This window comes from Electrona antarctica (genome assembly GCF_951216825.1).
Source record: "Electrona antarctica genome assembly, contig: scaffold_26, whole genome shotgun sequence".
In the NCBI taxonomy this organism is placed as follows: domain Eukaryota; kingdom Metazoa; phylum Chordata; class Actinopteri; order Myctophiformes; family Myctophidae; genus Electrona; species Electrona antarctica.
The window spans coordinates 1,788,836-1,805,666 of NW_027636995.1; the positions used below are offsets into that span (position 1 = coordinate 1,788,836).

Below are 16,831 nucleotides of genomic sequence, written 5' to 3' on the forward strand. Positions count from 1 at the left end.
TGGGTCATATTTAAGAATATAATGGTAGCAACCAACCAAATCCTGTTCTGCTACTTACCCCTATGTGTCAAGATACTCCATGACCAATTTCAGACCACCATGTCTATTTATGTAATTTTAGTGAATTAATATTTGCCTTTACACAATTTCGCCAGAGCCATATACCAAAAAGGGGGTTTTGAGGTAGGTGGGACATTTTGACAACTTTTTATCATAGCTCATCATTTTCAGCACATTTTTTCCAATAAGAAAACACTGATTAGAAGTATAATTCCGGGGGGTGCATGATACCCCCTTCCAGTGACTAGACTAAACGTGTGAATCTTTTTACAATGATGTTATTTTTCAGAAAGGAAGCCATTGAGGGTTAAAATGGGTCTTAATGCTTCCAACTCGAGTAGAATTATTAATGTTTTGTACATTTTGTCCATGACAAAAAAAATATGATGTGGAGACAATAAAGACTATTATTAGGGACCAAGAAGTCACGCAGTGACTTTGGTCACTTATTGTTTTTGTGTTTATTTTTCTTCTCCTTCTCCTTCTCCTTCTTCCGCCAAAAATAGCTGTTCTGACTGAATGGTGCAGTCGGTTTTCGCGAAACGCGGTAATCTGGTAGAGGGCCATGCCAAACGGTGAATATGCGAAGCCCAAGACGATTGGCCAAATGGTGGCGCTATAGCGCTCAATTGAAAATGCTAACTTTGAACGTGCATAGCTCATGATATGTTTGACCGTTGGAAGTGACACTTTGATACCCATATGCGTCTCCTCATGCTGAACAACTTTCGTGTTCTGACTTCTGACCTCTGACCTTTAGATCACCCACCATTTTGAATTATATGATCAGTACTTCTTCTCCTTCTGCCAAAAATAGCTGTTCTGACTGAACCGTGCAGTCGGTTTTTGCAAAACTTGTCAACATGATAGAGGACCATGCCAAACGGTGACTATGCGAAGCCCATCATGATTGGCCAAATGGTGGCGCTATAGCACTCAATTGATGCAAAACTTGCAAACTTGCAAACTTTGACCGTGCATATCTCATGAACCGTTTGACCGTTGGCAATGACACTTTGATACACATATGTGTCTCCTCATGCCGAACAACTTTCGTGTTCTGGCTTTTGACCTCTGACCTTTAGATCACCCGCCATTTTGAATTATATGAAAAACAGTTCAAATGTAACTCCTCCCAGAATCTTTGCTCAAAATGCACGAAAACTTCTACACGTGAACTTTGGACCTATACGGACAAATAATCGTAACACATTTTTTCTAAGTGAAAAAATTAAGTTTTTATGAACCAATGAAAATTGCTGGTTTGTGAAAATTATTCTTCTGCCTCTAATACACACATATGCTTATGTCACTTTACTATGCGAAGCCCATCACGATTGGCCAAATGGTGGCGCTATAGCACTCAATTGATGCAAAACTTGCAAACTTGCAAACTTTGAACGTGCATATCTCATGAACCGTTTGACCGTTGGCAATGACACTTTGATACACATATGTGTCTCCTCATGCCGAACAACTTATGTGTTCTGGCTTTTGACCTCTGACCTTTAGATCACCCGCCATTTTGAATTATATGAAAAACAGTTCAAATGTAACTCCTCCCAGAATCTTTGCTCAAAATGCACGAAAACTTCTACACGTGAACTTTGGACCTATACGGACAAATAATCGTAACACATTTTTTCTAAGTGAAAAAATGAAGTTTTTATGAACCAATGAAAATTGCTGGTTTGTGAAAATTATTCTTCTGCCTCTAATACACACATATGCTTATGTCACTTTAGTGACTTTACTATGCGAAGCCCATCACGATTGGCCAAATGGTGGCGCTATAGCACTCAATTGATGCAAAACTTGCAAACTTGCAAACTTTGAACGTGCATATCTCATGAACCGTTTGACCGTTGGCAATGACACTTTGATACACATGTGTCTCCTCATGCCGAACAACTTTTGTGTTCTGACTTTCGACCTCTGACCTTTAGATCACCAGCCATTTTGAATTATATGAAAAACAGTTCAAATGTAACTCCTCCCAAAATCTTTGCTCAAAATGCACGAAAACTTCTACACGTGAACTTTGGACCTATACGGAAAAATAATCGTAGCACATTTTTTCTAAGTGAAAAAACTAAGTTTTTATGAACCAATGAAAATTGCTGTTTTGTGAAACTTCTTCTGCACCTAATACCTATATGAATACTGAATGATGTTACTGTGTAGAATGAGTTGACTGACTGTGTCTGCATAGCTCAGTCGGTAGAGCTTTGCCTTCGGACCACAAGGTTGTGTGTTCAAACCCGGGTACAGACAACTCAGCTCGTCAGTCTTATTTGTACATATTGTATCAGTGAGATCAATAACTTTAAAGACTGGTGTGATAATAGCCACCTTATGTTAAACACCACAAAAACTAGAGAGATGATCTTCAATCCAAATCCATGGTTATGAACGATTGTCTGCCGCACGCGCACGCACGCACGCACGCACGCGCACACGCGCACACACGCACACACACACACACACACACACACTTTAACTGTGCGTGAAAACACACTGTAGTAATGGATAAAGACATGCCCAAAATGAGGACACACCTTCTTGTTACCAAATCACTGAATGGTTTAAAGTTTACAATGTAGTCACTGATTGTCTCTGTGTAGGTCAGTCAGTAGAGCTCCCGCCTTCGGTCCACAAGGTTGTGAGTTCAAATCCCGGTACCGACAACTCAGCTCGTCAGTCTCATTTGTGCATGTTGTTCTTATTGCGCATTGTTCTTCTTCTATCTTGGTCCCGCTTCATCGCTGCTTGCAGCTATATTTATCATTATTATTGAAGGTGGTAACAGTCCATTTGCGCAGTACAATATTTCGGTGGCATATTTAGAATGTGTGCAGGCTTGAGTATGTTGAATCTAGTTTGCATTAATGATGATTTAGTTGACACAATGAAATAAAATGGCGATAGTATTCCGTGTGGGGCAGACGGCCTGTCACAGCCAGATTTGGGAGAGCAGCAGCTTTGTTGTTGCAAGGAAAGCGGTAAAATTAGACTTTCGTGGTTGTTTGTCTCAGATTTAGTCCGACGGAGCATCACAGTATAACTCTATGGGGACACAAAAGCGACACAAAAGTCGGACCCGGAAGTATCTCTGGAGGGGGCGCTCACGTCATGGCTAAAATACTGAATGGGCTGCTATAGTATGACTTTTAGACTTGGATTAATTAGTGATGCTTATTTTTGAGGAGCGCTATGTACAGGTTTAATGTTTGTTTTTAGTTAAATGTTTGTTTTAAAAACGCCATTGAAAATGAAGGGAAAATGTACGTCATATTGTTAATGGAATTTAATGCTTGTGTTGGCACCGTTTGTTTTACATCACCATTACATACATCACCTAATCAACATGAGTTAGACTTTAATTATATTAGCGCCCCTCACTTCACACGGGTGTGATTTTTATTTTTTACCTGAGAGAGTGTGGCACCTTGTCTTCCCATGTAGTAATGTCAATGTTGACACATCAACCTCCTCTTCCATGTTTTCCTCTTTAATGTGTGTAGGTTGTGGTTCCTCCTTGACCAGACTGGACCTCCTCTCCTCATGTTGTGAGGGTTGTGGTTCCTCCTTGACCAGACTGGACCTCCTCTCCTCATGTTGTGGTTCCTCCTTGACCAGACTGGACCTCCTCTCCTCATGTTGTGAGGGTTGTGGTTCCTCCTGGAGCAGACTGGACCTCCTCTCCTCATGTTCAGGGGAAACCTCTTTACACACAGACACAAGGAGGATAGAAGAAACCTCTTTACACACAGACACAAGGAGAGAAGAGCTATAGCATCAGCACAACTACTCAAAGTGCTTTTCTAAACGTATGACATTTATTCTCCTATTTGTTGATTTGTCAGCTTAACAAACCTGGTCTGTATAATATGACTTGTGGCTGTAAAAGGACGTCCAGAAGTTTGTCTTGTCTCTTCAGCAGAGTTTCTAGTGTCTCCATCTCTCTCTGGAAGAGGCTGAACATGAATCCTGCTGCAGTGCCGAGGCGCTCCAACACAAACACTCTAACAAGCTTCAGCTGACCAACATCACTTGGCTGTTTTTCCAAAACACACAATATCTCCTCTCCCACCGACGTCAGATGTTCATTTATCGACAGCCTCAGCGTTAGAGAGTCCGTTTGACACACTCGACCTCGTTTGTAAGACATTTTTCACCACGCTGATTTGTTCCTCGCCGCCATGAAAAACAACACGCACGCACAACAACGTGGTTCACGCATGCGCAATAGCAGCAGCTTCTTCTTTGCTTTACGGCAGATGGCAACCAGAGCAACCAGTTTTTGGTGCATTACCGCCACCTTGTGACCCAAATCTTGGATCAACCTAAAATCTATCTTTACTACTAGGCTATATCAAATCCCTCTTCCAACCAATACGTGGTTATGGCACTGCTCAAAAAATATGATAGGCCTAACTAGTCCTTACCCGTTCAAATATATGAACACCAAATTATGTACAGTGTGTGGGTACAGCGATGTAATAGATCCTGTGGTGTCCATAATACATAATATTCATAATTATGCTATTGTAGGAGCCATGAATTGGTTTATTATGTTTACGTTATTGGTCTATGAAATGAGTGGGCTGTCACTGGTGATTAACGTGTGTGATTGACGGGCATAGGGGCGGACCTGATTCATTCAATACCTCACCGAGTTCACCTCCTTCACACACAGTGAGAGAGAGGGGGTGTGTGGGAAGCCACACTTTTGTTGACCGCTTTATGCCGCTTATTTTGCTTTCTTTTATTTCTTTTATTTACTTTATTTACGTTTGATCGCTGTGGCTACTTTGCTTTATGTTTGAGCACCTTTCACATTGCTTCAATAAAACCACTTAAACGCATTGTTTTGGACCCAGCAAGTTTCTTTTGTTTGCGGAGCGCGTCTGACAACCTGGCCCATCCCATCGCCTCTCAGCGACTTATTTGTACATTCATCTCCTGTAGTCGCTCTACAGCTATGTCTATGTCAAATGGTCAACTACATTTCTGTGCTTATTGAGGGTCTTCCTTCACTAGAGGTTCTCAGCCAAGTACCTGATACATAAATAATGTAGGTAACAGATAAGGGAAGGCTCACCAAAGATATAAAGGACTGTATAACTGAATTATTGAGCTGCACAGAGCTAAAACTATAAAAATACTTTTAAGAAAGTACTCAAAAGTACTGATAAATACTCAGCACCACAACACTAGGCAGAGAGCCTCTGACAATGGTAGATGACAAAGTTAACAATTAGCTTTAACAGGATTACTTTAAGCAGAAAGATCAACATCCAAATGTTGATCTGAGCAGGAAATACTCTTTTAGAAAAATACCTTAAGTACCCAATAAAAGATGAGACCACCAGGAAGAAGGATTGTCCAGTCGAGCAGAATATGATTAATGTTGATTCATTTTCAGATCAGAGAGACAGAACAGATCCACATACAGCCAAATTACAAAATCTCTCACCCTGTGCAACAAAAGCACAGGGTTCTCTCTCTGCCGGACATTTGATGTGCCAGGCATTAATACTGTAGAATACGTCATTTGTTGATACACATTCATTGGCTGAATAGACAGTTAATTTCCACACTAGGCCACACTGGTACTGGTTGTCAAGCGCTCATTGGACCAGCACATGGATGATGAGACTGGTATTGTGACAGCTCCCTTGGTTCCGTCATTGAGGGCCTGCATAAACCGGGAAAGCTCAGAGGCTGGCGTTGCTATGGCAACCTGAAGATAACATTTCTCTCCCTGCTAGCGGTGAACTCTTAACAGAGAAAAGCCTGGCTATCTACTTTCTCACTAGGCATCAAGGTCAAACACATGCAGTCCCACATCAAAACAGACCTCTCAGTATGCGAGTTAACTTGACTGGGGACAGACAGTATGGAGACTGACTAAGATATTAAATCTGAATGTGGCGTCAGGAAATCCATAATATATATATGATATAATAATATAAAGGATAATATAGGTCTGAGATGATTAGGCCTGTGGATGGTGACATGACATAAATAGGATAAGGAGAACACGGTCTGGGCCAAAGGGAACATTGACACAAGTCCACAAAAATACCAAACTAACAGATCTACCATAACTCAAAATTATCTATCAGTACCCTAGAGAATTCCATTGTTCTAAACCCTTTGAGGCTCTGTGAGGATGGTGTGAGAGACATTTAGGCCCTTTCTGAAACCAGTCCCTTGACTTGAAGTGCTCTCAGGAGGTTCCCTCGTCAGGAAGTTCCCCTCCAGCTGAATCAAGTTCCCTTGATTAGGGTGCATGGGTATAAAAAACTGTTTGGAAATACACTCGCCCTCCTTGTGCAGAAACAGGAAACAGACACCATTCGTTGCCATGGTTACCATCATGCAATTGTGTTACCTGTTATTTTGTTTCTACAGTTATATTGCATTGCATCGTGTAGGTTTGTGTGACATGTGGATTTCATTAATATGGAAAAAGGAAATTCCATGTGACTGTCAAAAATGACATGTCATATACAGTGCATACATGGTGTTTATAAATCATTGTGTTAAAAGTTGTTTTGTTTGTGTGGTTTCATTTATAGTTTTTTCACGGTGGGGTAAATAAAGAGCCCTTGTGAACATCAGTTGGAGCATTGTCTATTCTGCATCAGATGATGATTGTTTAGGAGGAGTTTATTTATCATTTATTTGTGGTGGTTCTTACATTTGTAGGTCGCGTTTCCATGCGGACACAGAGCAGGGCTGCACAAGGCAATCAAGTCTAGATCGGCACAGACTCGCTCTTGAGGGCTTTATAAGCCACTTCCACTCAAGGCTGCTTGGTTTCGGACGACACTTAATATGGCGCAGCCTCGCGTGAACGCGCATATCGAGGGCAAGTGTGTAGAGCGAGTGGCGAGGAGCTGGTTTCAGAAAGGGGGTTAGCATTCTATTGTCACAAGGAACCTTCTGGGTGTTTCTGAGAGACCACTTGTTGAGACCACCATATGTTGATCTGTATGTAAAGTCTGTAACTCCACCCAGAATTCAACTGTTTGATGTGAAAGTATATTTTGTCTCGTTACTGCAATGTTAAGGGATCTTGGGCTGGCTGGCCACACGGTCAGCTTTGCTTGTGCTCCCGTGGGCCGACCAGGGCCTACGGGGAAGCTATGCTATTTTGTCATTCTGGACTCTGTCTTTGATTGAATAATGGTACATCACACTCCGAGGAAATCTCTCTCTCTCTGCCTGCGTTTCTTCATCTGACTGATGCGTTGATGACAAGGTTTTCACTACTCTAATCTACAGTCTGCAGTTTGTTTTAGAGAGCTCCATTCTTCTCTATGGTTTAGGACTTTAGGTAGTTAGTTGTGTGAAAATACACGACAGTGGCCTAAACAGCCTGGTGTCAGAGGCGCTTGCCGGGTGTTGGGTGAAATCACCCCTCAGCTAGCTAACACACCCGCGTGCCACTTGCCCGTGGGGTGCATGCGTTGATTAGACATACCAACAGTCCTACAGTGATTAGTCCGACAACACCGTCGCTCCCCGACATGCGCTGCATGTTAAAAGTAACCTGTGCTGCGGGTTTAAAATCACCCGTGGCTCCCGACATGTGTTGCAGGTTAAAAGTAACGCGTGGCGGGTTAAATATCACTGTGTCGTCAGCGTGCGGTTAGGGTTAGGGTTAGGGTTTTGGGTAGGGTCTCGGACTTGACTGCATAGGACTGTTGACCAAATTGGACACATTGCCGTTTTTAGCCCAAGGAGTGTTTTTTGTGCAAAACTAATGGATTCAGAATAATGAAACTGACATTTTTGACTTATCTAGGATGTCAATGGTATGGTCACAAATAAACCATATAAAACAAATTGCTCAATACCGACAGCTGGCCAGCAAGTGGATTCATGAATGTAGGCTATGTATATAGACAATATTTTAGGCCAATAAAAAAACAATATAATTTCCCACCCCACAACCCCAGCTGCCGGACTATTAGATGATATCCTGTCTGTCTGTCTGTCTGCGTGTGTGTACTTATCACTATACTTGTGAGGGCCAAAATGTCCCCTACAGTAGTAGAATTTCAGAAATAGACATGAATATACAAAAGGTAGTTTTGAGAAAGCAATCTGATTGGTTGAAATAGCCATCAATACCCGAAACGAGCATGATGGAACACCTAATCAAAACATTAAACGCAAGCCTTCCCGCGTCCAAAACAGTTGAAATGACTACCGTGTGGGGGTCCCCTGAACATCCTGACCCCAAGGAACACGCCCAGGGGGCCGGCCCAGTTCCCGCGAGCCTTAATCCTGCGTCCAAAACGGTCGAGAAATGACCGTGTTGCTGGCAAGCACTCACGCACGCACACATAGCTGCGTAATGGAGGCACCGCTCAAAAATCAGCAGCAGTGCTGTTGAGACGGAGTCTCTCAGAGCAGCTAGCTGGCCGAGTGTCTATAGGCTAGCTTCACGGTTAGTCTTAAAAACAAAACATAAAGGGTTAAAATGGAATTAATAAAATCACGGACATAAAATGTTGAGGTTCTCACAATAATAGTCATACTGTACATTGTGTGCGTGCGTGCGTGCGTGCGTGCGTGCGTGCGTGCGTGTACCTACGTATGCCTGTAACAGCACGTGTCGTGTGCGTGTGTAAACCATGAACTAATGTTCACATATTATCATCCACTTTATAGTAAAACAACAACAAATATAACAAAGAACATGGACGCCAATGTGAGCCACATTTATACCCGGAAATTATACAACTAAATTCACAACATGAGGAGAACAAAAAAGGGACGGGAACCCCTTTTGGTGTTTTAAGCAGTATGTTTTACTTTAGCTTATATAGATAGTGGCGCACTGTGAGCTTGTAGATTATTTCTGCTATTTTATTAAAATCTTGAAAATGTGGTGCAAATCTTTTAATATAATATTCTTTCAGAGCTTTTAACTCAAATCTTTCTGGACCACGGCCAAATACAGACAATTCTGGGGGTCCTTGACATGAAATAGTTTGAGCACCACTGACATAGAAACATAGGTTTTTCAGAAAACCTTTAGGATTTAGAAGACATGTTTGTAGAATCAACCAAATGGGTTAAGCCTGAGCAATTTACTGTCGGAATACATTACATTACATTACATTACATTACATTACATTACATTACAGTCATTTAGCAGACGCTTTTATCCAAAGCGACTTACAATAAGTGTATTCAACATAGGTAGGGAACAACAACTACTAATCACCAGAAGTCTTTAGTGCATTTTCTGCAAAAACAAGCAACCAAGAGTATACCTAGCGCTAAGGTAAAAGTGCAATATATCAGCTACCTATTTCCTTAAACAGATGAGACAAAATAGCTAAATCAAATGAGCATGAGCTAAAACAATTAAGTGTATCGACTAAACAAGATCCAATAAACAATACAACAATAGAAAACAAGCGTTCGTACAACTAGTTAACAACAAGTAGGTCAGGCAGAGAGAAAGGGTAGTGTTTCCTGAAGAGGTGGGTTTTCAATACAAAATGCCACGGAGTAATTACACTGTTGTCGACCAATAATCCAGTGGTTCACAACTTATTGAGCAGTGCTTTTCAACCTTTTTCATATCAAGGCCCGTTAAATATACTCTGCATTTGAGCCACGGACCATTTAGCCTCTCAGACCAAAACTAAAGAATATTTTGTTGTCGTTGATCAAAATAACAATTCTTCTACATTCTCTAATTGTGTAGAACTCTCAAGAGTTAAAGATCTAGAAGGGTCCATTTGGTTACCAACTCTCCATCATTTAGCTGGGGACCACCTGCAACGCCCTGAAGGACCACTGGTTGAAAACCGCTGCTATAGAGCGCCCTGCAGTTAAATGATGGAGTGTAAAATGAAACCAAATGGACCCATACAGGCCCATTTGGTTTAATTTTACACTCTCAAGAGTTACATTATTGTTAAACATCTGCATTAATTAACTTACAAGAAAGATGTTTTATTTTGGTGTTTGAGACATTTGCCTGTTGACGTCTCTCCTAATGGTAGCAACATCAATACAGCATGGAATTGTTGACAAAATCTTATCCAACAAAAACAAGTTTTGGGTCTGAGAGGCTATAAATGTCATCAAATGTGACTCCTTTTGATACAGAGACAGTCATGGCAGCAAATCTAACTGTTCAGGAGAGGAGATGGACTGATTTTCATTTTGTGTGTGTGTGTGTCCGTCCGTCCGTCCATCCCTCCCTGGGTCTGTCTGTCCAAGCACAAAATGCTTGGTTGGTAACTGTCATTTCTCGACCATTTCGGGCGCGGGTGGCTCGCCGGAAACGGCCCGGCCCCCTGGCCGCATTTCTGGGGGTCTGGATGTTCCAGGGACCCCCACACGGTAACTCTGTCATTTCTCGACCATTTTGAATGCGGTGCGGCTCGCCAGAACCGGGCCAGCCCCCTGGGCACGTTCCTGTGGGTCTGGAGCTTCCGCGGACCACCCCGGGACCCCCACACAGAGTTGCACCACTCACTTCACACAGGTGTGATTGTTTAATGCAAAATGAGTTAATAGCACAGGCAGACTTAAGAGCATATATCTAACAGGGAGATATAATTAACAATAGATGCCAAATTTATATGGATAAATCCATGAATCAATTGTGGTTTCATTCACCTGTGTAAGTGGTTTTCAACACGTTTCATTTCAAGGCCCATTATTTATTCGGCTTTTGAGCCAAGGACCAACATTTGATGACATTTAGCCTCTCAGACCCAAAACTAAAGAATATTTTGTTGTCGTTGGAATAGATTTTGTCTACAATTCCATGCTTTTGGCAAACGTTTATCAAAATAACAATTCTTCTACATTCTCTAATTGTGTAGACTTCTTGTAAATGAAGTAATGCAGATGTTTAACAATAATGTAACACCAGGGCTCCACCGGGCGCGTCAGCGTCGCGTCTCCGTCACCGTCAGGGAATGTTCCCTTTTTAATCAATGAAGGGTGGCTCCACTGCCCGCGTTGCGTTGCGTGACGCGTGCATTAAAATTGAACCGGTGCGTTTTTTGACACACGCGACGGAGACGCAACGCGTCCGGTGGAGCCCTGGCGTAACTCTTGAGAGCGTAAACTGACACAAAATGGACCATTTGGTTTCCTTTTACACTCTCAAGAGATACAAATCTATAAGGGTCCATTTGGTTACAAACTCTCCATCGGTCAGCTGGGGACCACCTGGAACCCTCTCAAGGACCACTGGTCGAAAACCACTTACCACTCACGTTCATGTTCCTGTTGTAAACTTAAATAGCACGCTATGATATGTATCGTCATGTAATATCTGAGGTGACAAATCTGAGGCGCCAACACAGTAACATAGACATCCTATATACAGCACTGCCTCTCTCTCTGCCCCGCAGAGCGAGCAAACAAACAAGCTCCTTTAGTTCACAATCTCGTCGACCGCCTCCCTCTCCTTTCACTGAACATTATGGCCATGCAGGTCCCACTCTCTCATTTCAGTCAGAGTTTAAGTCTGCCGTTTTGGCGTACATCCCAAGTCCACCTTCAGAGCAGGTTGGCATCCCGACTCGAGTCCACCTTTTTAGAGAAGGGTGGCGTTTTGAGTTTTGAGTAAAACGAGTCCACCTTCTCAGAGCAGGCTGGTGTTATGGGTTCGTTTGGGTAAAACGACCATCGCCGCGATGAAGAAGAGACGTCAGTTGAACATGGTGGTCATGGAGTGAGAACGGCAGAAAAAGCTACATTATGCAACACGTCGCACGGCCGTCGCACACACTGGAAAACAGCCTGTCTACAAGCTCTAAAGCAGGGCTTCTCAAAGTGGAAAACAGCCCGTCTACAAGCTCTAAAGCAGGGCTTCTCAAAGTGGAAAACAGCCCGTCTACAAGCTCTAAAGCAGGGCTTCTCAAAGTGGATAACAGTGGATACAAGCTTTAAAGCTTGTAGACGGGCTTCTCAAAGTGGGTGCCTTGGCACTCTAGTCTAGGGTGCCACGGCACCCCCCATGCTAAAACGCCAGCGCTCGCCCAGCAGTCTGCCGTCAACGAGGCGGATGCGTGCAAGGGTGAGGTCACTTCTCGCCCTCAGGCGTCTTACTGTAGCCGTTTAATCAGTGCTGTGAGTCTTTATAGATTATTGTTGCATGGGATTTGGTACAGTTCATAGTGAACTAGAAAAAGTGCACAGGTCTCCATCAGGAGGATAGGAATGTGTGTGATGTTTGGCAAAATGTTTAGGAGTAATATATAATCACGTTTTGTGTGTGTGACTGTGTGTGTGTGTGTGTGTGTGTGTGTGTGTGTGAGACGCGGCTTGGCCTGTTGTAGCGCCACCATGAGGCTGATTTGAAAACTGTCAACTGGCATTTCTTCCTCAGCCTAGTGGGAATATGCATGCACCGTTTCAACGCGATCGGATGCTGCGTTGAGTAGTATTTGTACAAAACGGGTACAAAGCGGGCTACTCCTGAAAAGTTTAGAAGCCAATCAGGCAATGAAGGTGGATTATGAGAAATCAAACAAACCCGTCTTGATCACATGACTATGGAGAGCATGTGTACCAATTTGCGTGAAATTTGGATACAATCTGAAGGAGTAATATTAGAAAATGTGTTTTACATATGTCGGCCTCCTGGTGGCGCTAAAAAGAGCAGATGTGAAAAATTCCAGGCAAAGGTTTTTCCTTGGCCTCTAGGGAGTGTGCATACAAAGTTTTAGACAGATCTGTGCAGTTGGAGGTAAAAACACTTTTCGGTCAGTTATAGCGCCACCATGAGGCTGAATTGAAAATGTTCACGTGGCATTTCTTCCTCGTCCTAGTGGGAATGTGCGTGCACAAATTCACGGAAATCACACAATGTGTTCATGATTTGCAGTATCTTGTTTGAAACTGAGCACTCCTGCGAACTTTGGAAGCCAATCTTAGCCAATCAGGATGGCGTCAGAGAAATCTGAAAGACCTGTTTTGTTGAATGGCTCTAGAGAGACAGTGTACCAATTTACGTGATGTTTGAAAAAAATCTGTAGGTGTACTGTCCAAAAACTTGTTTTGCACAAAGCGGCCTCCTGGTGGCGCTATAACCGGCCGTTCTGGAAATTCTGGGGCAGAGGTTCATCGTTGGCACCCAGGGAGTGTGTGTGCAAAATTTGGCATCGACCGGGTTAATGGTGCCGGAGATTAGCTGTTCACAGATGGACGGACACACGGACGGACGGAGTGCAAAACATACTCTCTCCCCATGCCTTCGGCCTGGTGGAGACAAATATTTACATATATGGTACTTACCATAACCTTGAATTTAACCTCCATTTATATTTTTTAGATTTACTTACCTCTTACTTCATGCAAGCAACTATCGGCTATTTTCACCATGCGAAAGTTTAAATTAGGTCTTAAGTTCATTGTTGCAAGTGATTAATTAATTAAGTAATAGGGGTACTTAGACATATCTTTGGTCACTCATAGCCATGTTTGTTTCTTAAGTTGTTTTTTCCTGACCACAAATGATACGAATATAACAATATATATATATATTGTATATAAGAATAAAATAATAATATAACAATAAAATAATAATAAAGTAAATAAACTTTATTTGTATATTTGAGCATCTTTTCATGACATGAAATGCTTTACAAAGCAAGAGAAATAAAGAAAAGTAAAGACATAAAACATTAAAATAATAGCATAAAGTTATGCATGCAATACAGTGAGGACATGAATAACAACATTTAATGTTAAAAGCTCAACTGAAAGCAAGAGTGTAGAAGTACGTCTTGAGCAATAATGTCTACAGAGGCTGCCTGTCGAAGGTATAGTGGGAGTTTGTTCCACACTGTCGGCCCGTAGAAGCAGAAAGCTGCTTCACCTTGTTTTTTAGTTGCCACTTTTTTAGGCATTGATCAGGCCAGCAGTGGAGGACCACCATTACCCGGTGTCCAACAACAGTGTTATTTAGACAGAGGCCAGGTTCATGGTTCACCTGGTGTCCTAGCTCATTGAGGCCCTACCTACACCATCTCTCTCCATTCTAAGTGATTATTTACCTTGCTTATTTTAATTAGCTCTGGATAAGATTGTCTGCTAAATGACTAATTGGTAAATTACAATTGTAACTTGACATAGTTTAACATGTGGTAATTGTCATATTGTAACGTGTGGCGTACTTGAAAGGAGAGAAACAAAACAGTATTACTGTTACAGACAGTCTCACCTGTATGTTTCAGGTGAAATTGACCAATGCATTTGCCAAAAGCTCTAACTAAAGTGTTTTTCCCCTGTGTGACTCCTCATGTGTGATAAGTATTTACTTTACTAACGCTTTGGCTGCCATAACAAAATTTATTTTTGTTATTATTTTGGCATTTGTGGTTTTCTACAACATGTTATTTTCTACATGTTTTCATTTCTATGTGGTTTCTACGCTTTTAAATGAATATCTTTGTAAAGGTTCAATATTCAATTTCATATTGCCGTCATTTCCGGCGCCCCGGCCATATATGGTGTAGAGTGGCCTGACGGCTCTCACAGGTCATTGCAGCTTCCGTCTGCACGTCAAGCAGACGGGAGTTTGTTTGTTGTTTTTCATGGAAGCGTGTTGCCACAAGGTTCGTTTTGTTCTTTCTGGTCCCATACTTTAAGTTGTTTGTCAACATTTAAGTTTCTATGTTTTGTTTCTTTATGAGTTTCATTGATCGTTTTATTTATTGTTTTTCCTTTCAGTCCTGATTGTTCATGTTCACGGGTCCATTCCACATTCATTCGTTCATTCCCTTTGAGTTACGTGCAGTCAGTAAGGTAAATCAGTTGTTCATGTTTCCTTTCTTTATATTCCGTTATATGCTTTATTTGTTGCTTATTTGATCACTGATTATTGTTTGTCTTTGTGTTGTCAGTTTTGACGTAGGGTTTTGAGCAAAATAAACTTCCAGTACATGCTACTACTGCCTTCGTCTCCAGTTCATACCAGAGGGAGTGACAAACGCATTTGCTACAAACTTTACAAGTAACGCTTGTACAGGCTTTTCCCCTGTATGAGTTCTCATGTGGTAAGTTAGACGACTCTTTAACACATTGAGAGCCCACGCAATACTGCCCAAAATCACTTTCACCTAGAAAATCCATTCACATTTTTTATAATTCAGCTGACTGTGGAGACACATGCTGGAACTTTTTACTTTGAAATGTTTTATAGTTTCTGAGTTATTTAATTTAAACGCCAAATGCATTCTCAATGGCGAAAACACAAACTTTGGCACCATGTGTTAAAAAAAAAAAAAAAAAAGTTTTGATTTTTCTGATTATTTTTTTAAAGACGTCCACAGACGTCTTGGGCTATGCACGTGCGGTAATACCCAGGACGTCCACAGACGTTTTGGGCACAAAATGTGTTAATCTAAAGCCTTTGCTACAAACTTTACAGTAAAGGGCTTTTCTCCTGTATGAGTCCTCATGTGCTCTTTTAGACGACTGTTTATCTTAAAGCCTTTGCTACAAACGTTACAAGTAAAGGGCATGTCCCCTGTATGCATCTTCATGTGTGTCTTAAGAGTACGCAACACAGAAAAGCTTTTGTTACAAACTTTACAAGTAAATGGCTTTTCCCCTGTATGAGTCCTCATGTGCTCTCTTAGAGTGAGCAGTAAACCAAAGCCTTTGTTACAAACGTTACAAGTAAATGGCTTTTCCCCTGTATGAGTCCTCATGTGCACTCTTAGATTGAGCACTCTACCAAAGCCTTTGCTACAAACGTTACAAGCAAAGGGCTTTTCCCCTGTATGAGTCCTCATGTGCTCTTTTAGATGGTGCACTTTACCAAAGCCTTTGCTGCAAACGTTACAAGCAAAGGGCTTTTCCCCTGTATGAGTCCTCATGTGACTTCTTAGATTGTGCACAGAACCAAAGCCTTTCCCACAAACATCACATGTAAAGGGCTTTTCTCCTGTATGAGTCTTCATGTGCACTTTGAGACGACTGTTTATATTAAAGCCTTTGCTACAAACGTTACAAGTAAAGGGCATGTCCCCTGTATGCATCTTCATGTGTGTCTTAAGAGTACGCACTACAGAAAAGCTTTTGTTACAAACTTTACAAGTAAATGGCTTTTCCCCTGTATGAGTCATCATGTGCTCTTTTAGATGGTGCAGATAACCAAAGCCTTTGCTACAAACGTTACAAGCAAAGGGCTTTTCCCCTGTATGAGTCCTCATGTGACTTCTTAGATTTTGCACAGAACCAAAGCCTTTCCCACAAACGTCACATGTAAAGGGCTTTTCTCCTGTATGAGTCTTCATGTGCTCTCTTAGATGGCTCAAATAACCAAAGCCTTTGCTACAAACGTTACAAGTAAAGGGCATGTCCCCTGTATGCATCTTCATGTGTGTCTTAAGAGCACGCACTACAGAAAAGCTTTTGTTACAAACTTTACAAGTAAATGGCTTTTCCCCTGTATGAGTCATCATGTGCTCTTTTAGATGGTGCACATAACCAAAGCCTTTGCTACAAACGTTACAAGCAAAGGGCTTTTCCCCTGTATGAGTCCTCATGTGCTCTCTTAGATTGTGCACATGACCAAAGCCTTTCCCACAAACGTCACATGTAAAGGGCTTTTCTCCTGTATGAGTCCTCATGTGCACTTTTAGATTACCTTTAGTACCAAAGCCTTTGCTACAAACTTTACAAGTAAATGGCTTTTCCCCTGTATGCGTCCTCATGTGATCTCTTAGATGGTTCATATAACCAAAGCCTTTGCTACAAACGT

General features: G+C 41.9%; 1 protein-coding gene across 1 annotated transcript in view; it reads right to left on the minus strand.

The window, feature by feature from the left end:
* Window positions 1-16,831, minus strand: part of LOC306919560 (uncharacterized protein) — a gene marked incomplete at its 3' end in the record, with an annotated part of 92,680 nt that overhangs the window by 9,330 nt on the left and 66,519 nt on the right. The gene's annotated exons all lie outside the window — the stretch shown is intronic.